Raw genomic sequence first — 13,580 nt, 5'->3', positions numbered from 1 at the left:
GACATCCTCACAACCGGTGAGAAAATCTCATCAAAGTCAATACCTTTCTTTTGACCAAAGCCTTTCACAACAAGATGTGCCTTGTACCTCAGATTCTTGCCATCATTCTTCAATTTGAAGACCTACTTATTTTTCAAAATTTTCCTCCCCTTAGGCAACTTCACTAAATCATAGGTGTGATTTTCAAGTAAGGAGTTCATCTCTTTTTCCATGGCCTTTTTCCAATCACCTTTCTTTGTATGCTCAATTGCTTCTTAGTAGCTCTCAGGCTCCCCTTGATCGGAAATCAACACAAATTTATTGAGAGGATATTTTATGGAAGGTTGTCGGTTCCTTGTAGATTTCCTCAACTCAAGTTGTGGTGGCTGTTCTTGAGTTGGATGCTCTTTCTCAATTTCTGGCTCAACTTCATTAGGATTAGCATCATCCTCCACATCTTCAATAGGCGGCTGCATATCTCCCCCATTTTCATCATCAATTGAAGATGGGAGATGGATCCATGTCAATGAGATCACTAGTTTTTGGCTCCGGTTGATCACCTTTGCCAAAATTTCAATTATTTGGTCTTTAAGAAACACAACATCACGGCTTCGAATGACTTTCTTGTCGACCGGATCCCACAATCTATACCTAAATTCATCACGTCCATAGCCAAGAAAAATGCATTGTCTTGACTTACTGTCAAGCTTGGACCTCTCATCCTTTGGAATGTGAACAAAAGCTCGGCAACCAAACACTCTCAAGTGCTCATAAGTCACATCTTTACCGGTCCAAACTCTTTCAGGAACATCACCATTCAAAGGATATGAAGGAGACAAATTGATCACGTCAATTGCTGTCTTCATTGCCTCACCCCAAAAGGATCTTGGCAATTTAGCTTATGAAAGCAAACACCTTGTTCTTTCCACAATGGTGCGGTTTATCCTCTGGGCAACACCATTTTGTTGAGGAGTCTTCTTAACTGTCTTTTGGTACCGAATACCTTGGCTGCGACAATACTCATCAAATGGCCCAATGTATTCACCACCATTGTCTGATCAGATGTACTTCAATTTCTGCCCTGTTTCTCTTTCAACCATGACCTAAAAATGCTTAAATACTTCTAGAACTTGATCTTTAGTTTTTAATAGAAAAGCCTAAACTTTCCTTGAATAATCATCAATGAAAGTAATAAAATAAAGTACACCACTATGTGTTCTAACTTTTAAAGGACTACAAACATCCGAATGAATCAACTCCAAAACATTTTCCTTTTTAGAACACTATAACAAATTTGGGATTTAAAGACAAAACAAATTTGTCCAAAAATGTATATATTTCGTCACCCAAACTAATTACGACGAACATTTTTCGTCACCCGTTTTGTCGCCAAAGCGTCGTCGCTAAAGGGTCTCCGAGATGAAAAAAACAAATTCATCATTGCAAATGATAAATTTGTGACGAATTTTTTTGTCTCCAATACACTCTGTTGGGAATATACTTGTAAGTAATTAGCGACATAATATTTTGTCATTAAAAGAAGAAATTAGAGACAAAAGTATTTTGTCATAAATATAAGAAATAGAGACGAAATAATTTTGTCACGTTTAATATAAACGAAGACGAAATTTTTTTGTCAAAGAAGCTACCAATAGAGACAAAAATAAATTCATCATTAAAAATGATAAATTTGTGACGAATTTTTTTGTCTCCAATACACTTTGTTGGAAATATACTTGTAAGTAATTAGCGACAAAATATTTTGTCATTAACGAAAAAAAGTAGAGACAAAAATATTTTGTCATAAATATAAGAAACAGAGACGAAATAATTTTGCCACGTTTAATATAAACGAAGTCGAAATTTTTTTGTCAAAGAAGCTACCAATAGAGACAAAAACAAATTCATAATTAAAAATGATGAAATAATGTCAAAAAAAATTCGTCACACATTAAGGGTAATAGTGACAAAATGTGACAATATGTTTTGTCATGACAAATTCATTTAGCGACGAAATAAAGAATTCATGACAAAATTAATCATCCACCTAAGCCAAATAAGAGACGAAAAAACCTGCTTTAGGGATGAAAAATTTTGTCACTAATTTCATAATATTTTTTTCCACATTATATACCTATTTTATCAAAATTTAAATTTTAGTTCAACAAATATAACCCTATTCATGTTGAAACCTGTTGAATATAACAATTCCATCACAACTTAACCTAACATGGTATCAACACATTTACAAATTAACAAAATAAAAATACACATTCATCATTACAAATAATTTCATCCTAATACAATAAAATAGTGAAATATCCACAAAATATTCACAAAATATCCAAAAGTTATAACTTGTTCAATTCCACCAAACATCCAACAATAACTAGTGCAACTCCATAAAGTATGTATCCTTATCAAACAAAAATGAACATTCAAGCAAATTACATCATTGTTGCACGGAAGCAACATTTTTCTGAAAAGAAACTCTATGTTGTTTACCCGTCAAACAATGAATACAAGTTTTAAGATGTGTACCTTTCAAACCGGGTAGAAGCTCTTTCTTGAACAATACTTGCAGCCCCTTTTCACTCATGTAGCCAAGCCGCTTGTGCCACAATTCGGTAGAAGTATCATCTTCAAGTGCTTTGACAACACCTTTACAAATTTTTTCTTGCATTGAATAAAGTGTACGAGTCTTCTTGCACTTAGCCACCACTAAAGAACCCTTCGTGAGCTTCCATATTCCATCATCAAATTTGTTGTTGAAGCCTTCATCATCTAACTTCCTAGTAGAGATCAAATTGAGGCGAATATCGGGAACATGCCTCACATCTTTAAGTAACAACTTGCAGTCCAAATTTGTTTCCAAGCAAACATCACCCATACCAATAATCTTGGACAAACCTTCATTACCCATTCGAACAAACCATAATCTCCTTCGGTGTAGGTAGTGAAGAAATCAACTCGAGAAGTCACATGAAAAGAAGCACCGGAATCAATCACCAAATTGCTCTCTTGGCCCACAAAATTGATAAAATTATCTTCACAAACAACCATGAGATCATCAGTAGTAACTGCCGTTGTGTCTTCTTGCTTCTTATCCACACTTTTGTCACGCTTTTTCTCCTTATTCTTGAGCTTTCGGCATTCCCGTTTCATGTGCCCTTTCTCATGGCAATAATAGCACTCAATGTCTTTCTTTGAAAAAGAACCATCTCTTGATTTGTCACGGCTTTGATCACGACCATGAGGAGTTTTACTCCTCTCCCTTGTTTTGCTTTGGCCTCTCACAACGAATGCTTCCGAATGAGAGGAACTCGCAGATTTTCTTCTAGTTTCTTCATTCAACAGGCTACTAGTGACTTGGCCCATTGTGACAACTCCATCAGGCGCCGAATTACTAACGGTCACAACCAAAGTCTCCCAACTTTCGGGCAAAGAACTAAGTAGCATCAAATCCTGTAACTCATCATCAAAAACAATTTTCATAGAAGCAAGTTGGTTAACAATACTCTTTATTTCATTCAGATGTTCCGGAATAGGGCTGCCCTCTTTATATTTTAAATTAACCAACTTACGAAACAGAAAAACTTTATTTGTGGCTGATTTCCTCTCATAAAGGCCCTCTAATTTTTTTCATAAATTATGTACTAAAGTTTCAGTAACAACATGATGAAACACACTATCATCAATCCATTGACGGATAACACCAACGGCTTTTCGATTAAACCTATTCCATTCATCATCTTTCATACTCTCGGGTTTGCCACTATCACCCTCAATGGGTCCATACAAATCTTTACAAAATAATAGGTCCTCCATTTTAGTTTTCCAAGTTACCCAATTGCTTCCATTGAAGCTAGACATACGACCCACATTTTCCTCCATTGATTTACACAAATAAATAAACTCAAATAAACCGTAAGCTCTGATACCAGTTGTTAGGGAAAATATGTGATTCCCCACAAGTAAATCAATCAATGAGAATAAAAACTAATGCGGAAAAATTAAATTAAAAGTAACATAAGAATTTTTACGTGGTTCCCTCAATGTGAGGTACGTCCACGGGATTGAAATCCAATTTCACTATCAACTAAAAAATTTCCAAACAATTACAAACGAGGTACGAATGGTCTCACAAAACCACCCTTAGGTGAATTCCAAATAATCACAAATAAACAAAAGGAAAGACCTCACCAAATAAATGAACAAAAATCTTCAGAATCAGAGTTGAAGAAGACCCCAAATCAGAATCAAACTAGCATCAATTCAATGACACTAAGCTCTAAGAACAAACCCCATCGAAAGTTGAAACAATCCTTGCTGCTCCTCCACACAGCAAGCTTATGTTTGAATAACAAACCCACAAATACACCAAATATACGAATTGGTAGCCGCACATTATTCCACCGAATTGAATTTTCAATTCTCTAAGCCACCGCCGCCGCCCTAATTTTTCAAAGGACTAAAACAATATATATATATATATATATATATATTATTGAATCTTGGATTTTGCAATCAAACTCTAATTGTAATCAAATTGGATTGGGTCTCCATAAATTAGATATAATATATTAAAATATATTATACCTAAACCAAACCAAATTAAAATTCTTTAAGAAACCAATTGGGTTCTAAACTCCAATAAGGAGGTATATCCTAACATGGTGATGTGCTTGAGGGCAGTGAAAATTATGTTATTAGTCCAATTGATTTTAATCGATAGTATTTTTTTATGATAAATGTGCACAAGAGCAAAATGTGTGATGTTTTTAGCAGTAAAATTATGAATTTGATTAATTTAGTAACTTAACATCAGCTAATTTAGTAAAAATTTTATGTCAAAAACCTTAACGGCATTATCAATTTGACTTTAAAAACATGAATGATTAAAATCATTGAAACAAAACCCGTAATAAATCTCATAAACCCGAAAAACGCCTCTGGATTTGAAAGAGTCTCCTCACATTCATTAATTAAAGCCACCATAACTTCAAGAGTAGTATTATTCTAACCAAAAAATTAAACTCATTTTTTAAATGATCGATCAACTAATCACTCTCTTATATTATTTTTCTATCTTATATCTTTTTTAATTATCAATCAATTATCTCACTTACACATTATTAGATCTAAAAAAATAGGCTTCTAAACTATAAATAGGTCCTAATAGTTAGATTTAATTCCCATAAAGTTTTATTGAAGATAAGTCATAATAAAATTGTCGTTAAAAGTAATTTTTTATGACCTTTGGCATATGTTGCTAAAAATTGATAATCAGTGACATTTTGTCAAGAATTTTATAAATTGTCACTAAAATTTGCAATTGATGATTTTTTGTGACGAATTTTTCAAATTGTCTCTGAAAGTTGAAAATTAGTGACTTTTTTTTGATAATTTTTTTAAACTATTGCTAAAATTTATAATTAATGACATTTTTGTAGCAAAATTTTCAAGTTATCGCTAAACTAACAATTAGTTACGTTTTTTTAATAATGTTTGCTGAAAAAAGCCATTAATTCTCACAGGACCTATTGTCTACTTATTAAGACCTACACGTAACTCGCCCATATATAAACTATCAATAAGTATTTATAGTTCGATTTAATTCTCACCAAATCCTATTGAAAATAAGTCCTAATAAAATGGTCTCTAAAAATAATTTTTTGTGACGATCTTATACATGTCACTAAAATTGACAATTAGTACCTTTTTGTTATCATGATTTTTATAAATTGTCGCTAAAACTTAGAATTAGTGACGTTTTTCTGTGATGAATTTTTTAAACTGTCGTTGAAAGTTGAAATTAGTGATATATTTTGTGATAAAATTTTCAAATTGTAGCTAAAAATTAACAATTAGTGACTTTTTTTTCATAATGTTTGATAAAACATGCCATTAATTATCATAAAATATATTGGGCAATAAGTCTACATATTAAGACTTACACATCAGTTCTCCATCATTTTCCCTAACTTCAATTGGCGCGCACTACAGCATATAAGAGTTTTTAAAATTAAGTTTTTTTTTTTGGGTATCTCTAAATGTATAAATTTTGTTACAAAAAATATTTGAGGATTAATTTCAGTGGTCGCAAGGACCGTCGCTAAACGGTAATCTCAAAAAGTAAAAAAATGAGTTTTTAAGAATAAAATTTTAAAAATGTCGCTAATAAATACACTTTTATAGACAAAATAACTTAGTTCCAAAAGTGTTTAATTGTAAGACAAACTTTTATACCCAAAAGATTAATAATTTATTACTAAATATTCGATTTTATCACTAAAAATTAAATAATAACACTTATAGTGACACAAATATTTAATATCTAAAAAATAATTTTACTCTTAAATTTTTATTTTTAAAATTTTGAGCTCTTGTAATGGTGGGTGACAAAAGTCAGCGCTACTAATTTCCTAATACAATTCGTTGTTGATCGGACACACTACAAGAATTAACACTTTTGGCAACAAAAAAATTGGTCGCTAAAAGTTAATTTTTGGTCGGCAAAAGTTATCCGCGACCAATTTTTTTGGTCGCTACTTTGGTCGCCAATTGAGGGTCGGCAAAAGTAATTCGCGACCAAAATTGTGATTGGTCAGCAAAAGTTGGATTTCGCGACTAAATTTTTGGTCGCTAAATATTTAATTACCGCGACTAATTTATTTTGTCGCCAAAACACTTTGGTCGTGAAAAGTGATATTTTCCCGACCAAAAAGTTTGGTCGCCAATTGTGACATTCCGCGACCAAAAATTTTGATCGCCAATCGTTACATTCTGCGACCAAAAAATTTTGGTCGCCAATCGTGACATTCCGCAACCAAAAAGTTTGGTCGTCAATTGTGACATTCCACGACAAAAAAAAGTTTTGGTCGCCATTTGTTACTTTTCGTGACCAAAACTTTTGGTCGGCAAAAGTGAGTTTCCACGACCAAGAGCTGTTTTGGTCGGCAATAGATGTATTTTTTGCGACCAAAACTCTTGGTCGGCAATTGTCATTTTTTGCAAAAAAAAATAATTTATTTGTCGCGACTAATAAATTGGTCGCCAAAGCAGGAAAACAATACACCTGCAATTCCTAATAATTCATTCAATCCATAATAAACCTATAATTTTAAAGTATCATTCAAATTAACTGAATCATTAACATTCGACACAATACAACTATTCTAAGTTTTCATTCACAAGTCACATCCATCTAGCATAACAAATTGAAACAATACATAATTCAGATTTACAGCATCAGGAAAATTGCTTAATCCATAATAAACCTAATAATTCAAAGTCAAAAGTTTTTTTTTTTTTTCTCAGGGCATCAAAGTAAATCGCTACAGATACAAACAAATAAAGTAAGTAATTTTTTTGGCATTAAGAATATGAAGAACTACTCACTTGAATAAGCTCGTTGGTATAATAACAAAACTATTATTGCAAACAGCGTAACCTTGTTTGTTGGGATTTCTGCAGTCAAAAAATAGATGGATAAATGACAACATGAAAAAAATTAAATTAAATTAAAGCAACACTGTCGCATTATAACATTTTTAGTATGTTTCAGAAGCAAGTAGGACAGACCAGTATTACCAGAAAATGTTAATACCCCATACATTTTGGAACACACATTCCGAAACATGGTACCACTTTCATTCCAAATAAGTAAATTAATCGATCCAAAAATATTTTCCTAGTTATTTCCTTGAGCAAAATGAAATCAAATACGCTGAAAGAAAATCTAGAGAGGGGAGTTTTGGAAAGACAAAATGCAAGAGGCCATAATGCTCCTAGCTAGAAGCTTGTTTTTACATGATTAGTTTGCAAAATAATATAATATGTTCCATTAGATATCCACTTGTTAACAAAAAATTACTCCCATGTCTGTAAGTGCCTCAACAAATTTTAATATCGTGATTTATAGGAGGAGCCTATCTTTAACGTATCACATTTTAGAGCATGTAACAAACTATGTCCCGGTTTCCGTTTCCTGTCCTGGAATGATTCACATTCCAAGTAACTTTGGGACAAAACATATTTTAAGAGTAGAGTACACACATACAAAGTCAAAGATGATACTTCATTCTATATAATGCCCACCTAAAAATATATCACACAGAACTGCTAAGGTAAATTTTAGTTGGCTAGGTAAGAGCAATAAACACAGGATCAACAACATAGGCACAAAAGAATTTGCTACAAGTTATTTGTGTCATACAAATCTGTTTCTACATATACATAGGTCATACCATTTATCAACGGAACCCAGCTCAGAAATGGCAGAGACTTTCCAAAAGGTTGAGCCCACCAATCAGCACCTGAAAAAGAATGGAATAATATTATTACAGTATAATACCGCCTAAAAAAAATAAAAAATAAAAAATAAAAATCAATGAATATGAGTTGCCAGCAGGTTGCCAGAGCTCGCCAAAAGGTTGCCGCCAGATAACCGGTGATAGCCACGATGGCCGGTGGTGAGGTGGTGGGGTAGTGAGGAGAGTGAACACTTTAAAGACAAGTGACTTTTTTTCATTTCCAAAAATTTTGGAATCAATTCCATTGTTTTTAAAAACAAAATCAATATACCAAACAAGTTTCTTTTTCCAGTTTCCAAAAAAATGAAAACATTACCATATGAGGCCTTAGGATTTATTAATTGGTTAACATATCAATATCTATAATGAATGCCTGCAGTATGTAAAAGGGCCTTAAATATGGTAAAGGGCCTTAAATATGGTAAAGGGCCATACCAAGTATAGCGGTAAAGAAATGGCACAAATATATCAGCATTAGACCCTCCGTAGGCCAATTGATAACGGGCATAATAAGGGTATTGGTGAAATAACTACACAATGAAAGAGATATTGATAAAGTTGCTAACCAAACTCCAAATTATTAGTATAATCCGAAAAACCAATGGCAAAACAGAAATATAACTTCACATTGAAAACATGTAGAGATTATGATTTAAATAAATTAATAAATCTTATAAAAATAAACTGCATCAAAAGCATCTGAGATGTTAAAACTCTGATAAGGTTAACTCAAATATTAAAACTCTGAGATGTGCAAGTATCTAAACTTCGAAATAAATACATAAAACTCAACTCAACAAAATCTGCTCCCAACTATTTCTTTCGCCAGTTGTCTGTCCTGGGCCATAACTCTCATAAGAAATTAATAAACAGATAAATATAGTTAAGCAGCAATACAACATAGAACATTGCCAGGCCAACAGGAATCTTAGACAAGTTAGCAGCCAGAAAAGTGTTCAGATTGCGTATGAATCAATTACGGATAGCTTACATACCACATGTAAATCAGACCTGAAGTGGCACACAAAAGCAGCTGCACATTTTGACAAACTAAAATAAATACAAAGACAACAATTTGGTGTCCAAACTCTCACACTTAACTATATCCACTGCACAATGAATAGACTATTTAGTTCATTTGGGTCATAGTTTTAAAAAATTACCCATGTGCGGAAGTTCTTGCCAAATGATTCCATCTCAACTTTAATAACTAAGAAGGTTGTGACTAAATAACCAATATACATGATGGGGAACACTGCAAAAGGAAAAAAATGGGGGAGGAGAGGGACACTACAACCAGTCACAAAATATCAAGCTCCGTGTGCATAACTTGAGGATTTTATCATACAGAAAGTAACACTGAAGGCACATATGTCAAAATTAAATCGATACAGAAAGGGACTAAAGTTAGATAAACAATGAAGAACTAGAGAACTTACCCGTTATTATTCCTTTACCTCCTCTATAATATGAACTAGTTAGTGTTCTGAATCTTTCATGTCCAGCTGCACCATGATAAATAAAAAATCTTAACCAAACAAACCTTTTTTAGCAGTTAAAGACAGTATCGAACATTGACAAATCCAACTCTTGCATTGAGCATTAACCTCAAAAAGTGAACCAAAGCAGGGAACTTTCCCATCCTAACAAACACTCCATTTTCCTGCCCTATTAATTTTATAAGTTTTTAGCTGCATGGAGCAACATAATAATAAACAGTTCTATACTCTCTGTTTGCTTCCACTCTCTTCATTTCCCCTCTCTTTTACCCTTAGAGACAAGAATTTTATTAGAGAACAAAATGATAGTACGCTGGAATTTGGGCCTCCCTCTAGGCACAGTTACATAAGTCCTTAGAATTTCACATATGTTTCTCTGCACACATTTAATAAACCTAAGGCTGCATTACATTTCCATCCTAACCACAGAATTTACTTCTTGGCACCAAACTCAAGATATTTTGCTATTTTAGGCATCCCAATAACTATCTTTGCAAAAAGGATTCATAATTTTGAATAATACAATTTATGTTTCTAGTTTGTTTAACTTTTTTTTTTTTTTTTTTTCTAATTTAATCGTAGAATAATCTAGTCTCTTTCTTAATTCTGCATTGCAATACTTTATCCTACAAGGACCAACAGATTGTAATGAAGTAGGAAGTAGGATGATCTAATAATATCTATATACATTTCCCACATGCTTCCCAATCTTCCTACTAGTCAAGCCCAAGGGGTCATATCACATGCACAATAGTAATTTGGAAACCACACATTATGCATACTCACAAAAGTTCCTGGTATTAAGCATAAAAAACATTAAGGGTATGAAAGGGGAAATTCTAGGATTTTAAAAGAAAACAGAACATAGAGGAAAAGAGGGCCACCAGAGAGCGGAAGAAGAACAAAGGCAAAAACAACCAGGAAGAAGCAGCATCATGGTTCTTCCATCCTTCCACCATCTCTCCAAATAAGACATCTCCTCCCATATAAATTTGCAGCGAGGATCCTGCAAATCCAAGTTCAAAGAATGTTAATTAGTATAGCATTCAACATTAATAACTTTTTGCCATAGACTAGGCAAAGATAATATCAATAAACTAGCAATCCAACCCCAATTAAGTTCAAGGCAATTGACACACACCATAATTGAGAGAGAGAGAGAGAGAGAGAGAGAGAAAACCTGTTAGTCAGCGTTTCACTTCTTAGGTTCATTAGTAGTTTTCAAAGCCAACAAGTATGCATATTTTCTCATCCAATAAACTAAATGCTTGAGTCCCCAAAAAATCATTTGTTAAACTACTAGATTGAACATTCTTGAGAGAGAGAGCATTTGGTAACGGAAACCTGCTAGTGAGCCTCTCACTTTTTAGTTCCATTAGTAGTTTTCAAAGCCAACAAGTTTGCATATATTTTCTCATCCAATAAACTAAATGCCTGAGTATCTAAAAAATCATTTGTGAAATTACTCTACTATATATTACAGACTTTTTTTTCATCACTTACATCCAATTCACTTGGTCCAATAATTGATGAAATATATAATTTGTCAAAATTCAACCAAAAATGTGAATTTGTGTGGAAGTATCTTATTCCGTAATGAAGACCATTAGATTCTTTTGCATGAAGTATAATTTTTTTCTCAGTAAGTTTACCGGCACTATAGTTAAGCTAGATCGAAAGCAGAATCATTGTTCATCAATAATCAAGATCAGTAAAACCCAACAAAATTAAGATCAAGCAACTACTGCTAACTAATTAAACTCTCAATTCACAAACAGAACCCAACTGAATTCAGATCAATAAAGAACATTTCAAACCCAAAATTAAACCCAGATCACCTTTGAAATCAGTAAAACCCAACAAAATTAAGATCAAGCAACTAGTACTAACTAATTAAACTCAGTTTACAAACAGAACCCAACTGAATTCAGATTAAGGAACAACATTTCAAACCCCAAAATTAAACCCAGATCACCTTCGAAAGAGCCTCGACGATGGTATCAAGAATATGCCTCGACTGTCGATCATAATACTCCTCAACAGTGAGCTTCCAACCCGGGTCATTATGCGAATGAGGGACCACAAAAACCTTCAAGGTCTCCGAATCCCACTCGTTCCCTTCGTATCTCACCCTCCAACCCTGCTTCCACGGCCCAGAAATGAGGAGTCCATTAGACAGAGGGCGATGTTGATGGCGATGTGCGACGGGCAATGTCCACAAAAACCATCAGGCTTTAATTTTTTTTTCTGTCGAGCACCAAATGGGCAATGTCAGATGGGACGATTTCTTCTTCGGAGAGGCGGGTTTCGAGGGTGTCTTGCCATTGATTGTGGTGGTGGGTTTTGAGGATGTCACAGAGTTCGTTGACGAGTTGCTTGATGTAGGGTTTGAAGGAGAAGGAAGGGGAAGAACTGGGTTTGGTGTTGTGACGAGGTTTGATGCGGGAGAGAAGGGTTTTCAACATGAGAGAGAAAATGAGGTTTGGGAGTCATCTGCTACTTCAAAAGTCTTGTTCCTTTCATTGTTCCACACAAGTTGCAACAGTAGTACATGGATACAACTAATGAGTGCCACGGTGGTTCAAATTTCATTTCTCCCCTCCATCTTTCAAATTTCCCCCCAAACTTTTGGCGACCAAAAGATTAAATTAGTCGCAAAAATAGGTTCTTTCGCTGACAAATTTTTTTGGTCGCCAAATCTTAATGAACAGCGACTAAAATATTAGTCGCTAAAAATACTAATTTGGCGACTAATTTTTTTTAGTTGCTGAAAATAAGTTTTTCGTGACCAAATTTTTGATCGCCAAAAAATATGTGACCTTCCGCGACCAAATTTGTAATTGGTCGACAAAAGTATACCACTTTCTGCGACCAACATATTTTTTGGTTGCCAAAATATAATCTTCTGCAACCAATAATATTTGGTCGCCAAAAATAACGATCATTCGCGACTAATTAATATTTGGTCGCCAAATGTCATTTTTTTGCGACTAAAATTTTTTTGATCGGCAAAAGTGATCGCAAAATGTGTAAATTCTTGTAGTGACAACACTGCCTGCGGGACCATTGAAGAGGACAATATAAACCAAAGGAAATTTTTAATTGGTCCCATACAAATGAGGCTCTCATATTGTAATAACCTAATGGTAAATTCCTTCACACTTTAAGAAATTTTACGCACTTTATTTATTTTTTTATAAATCTCCTATGTAGGTTGGAGAGGGCGAGGCTTCTGGCATTTCTCTCTCTCTTTCATTTTTTCTTTGATTTTTTTTTTTAATCATCATTATGCTAATCGTTTGCACCTCCTTCCATTTCCATTATTAGATTGTCATTAAGAAGACTTTCACATCTATCCTGAATTATAGGAGAATCAATTATTTTTGAAAACGACAATATTACAAAATTGATATCTAAACACTACAACATATAAGAGTTTTAGAGATTAAATATTTTAATTTCTAAAAGTGAAAATTTTGTTGGAAAAAATATATAGAGACCAATTTTTATCACCGTGAGAATAGTCGTTAAAATGTTGTTCCGAAAAGTAAAAAACAAAATTTTTAAAAACAAAATTTTAAAAATGTCACTAATAAATAGACTTTTAGAGACAAAATAATTTGGTTTCAAAATAAGTTATTTTTTTAGACAAAAAATTTAGTCTCAAAAGGATGATAATTCATCACCAATGTCTAATTTTCGTTGTCAAAAATATAATGACGATACTTTTCACAATAAAAATATTTAATTCCTAAAAAATAATTTTATTCCTAAATTTTAATCTTTC

The 13,580-nt window shown here is 33.3% G+C and overlaps 1 long non-coding RNA gene across 5 annotated transcripts; it reads right to left on the bottom strand.

The window, feature by feature from the left end:
* Positions 1-2,236: 2,236 nt before the first annotated feature.
* On the bottom strand, positions 2,237-12,356 carry LOC145820520 (uncharacterized). 5 transcript variants are annotated; one of them, XR_014362223.1, is made up of 7 exons: positions 11,769-12,356; positions 9,734-10,799; positions 9,458-9,549; positions 9,290-9,327; positions 8,730-9,127; positions 8,229-8,297; positions 2,237-7,449 (listed from the first exon to the last, which is right to left on the bottom strand). It is a non-coding gene; the product is annotated as an uncharacterized LOC145820520 (long non-coding RNA). The 5 variants fall into 5 exon arrangements; XR_014362224.1 differs by having other exon boundaries at positions 2,237-3,444; positions 7,381-7,449; positions 8,730-9,549; XR_014362222.1 differs by having other exon boundaries at positions 8,730-9,327.
* Positions 12,357-13,580: the final 1,224 nt, after the last annotated feature.

This window comes from Camellia sinensis, chromosome 2, assembly GCF_055761805.1.
Source record: "Camellia sinensis isolate YWXY chromosome 2, ASM5576180v1, whole genome shotgun sequence".
NCBI classification, from domain to species: Eukaryota; Viridiplantae; Streptophyta; class Magnoliopsida; order Ericales; family Theaceae; genus Camellia; species Camellia sinensis.
The sequence above is the reverse complement of the archived record's forward strand: the minus strand, read 5'-3'. Positions and strand labels throughout refer to the sequence as shown.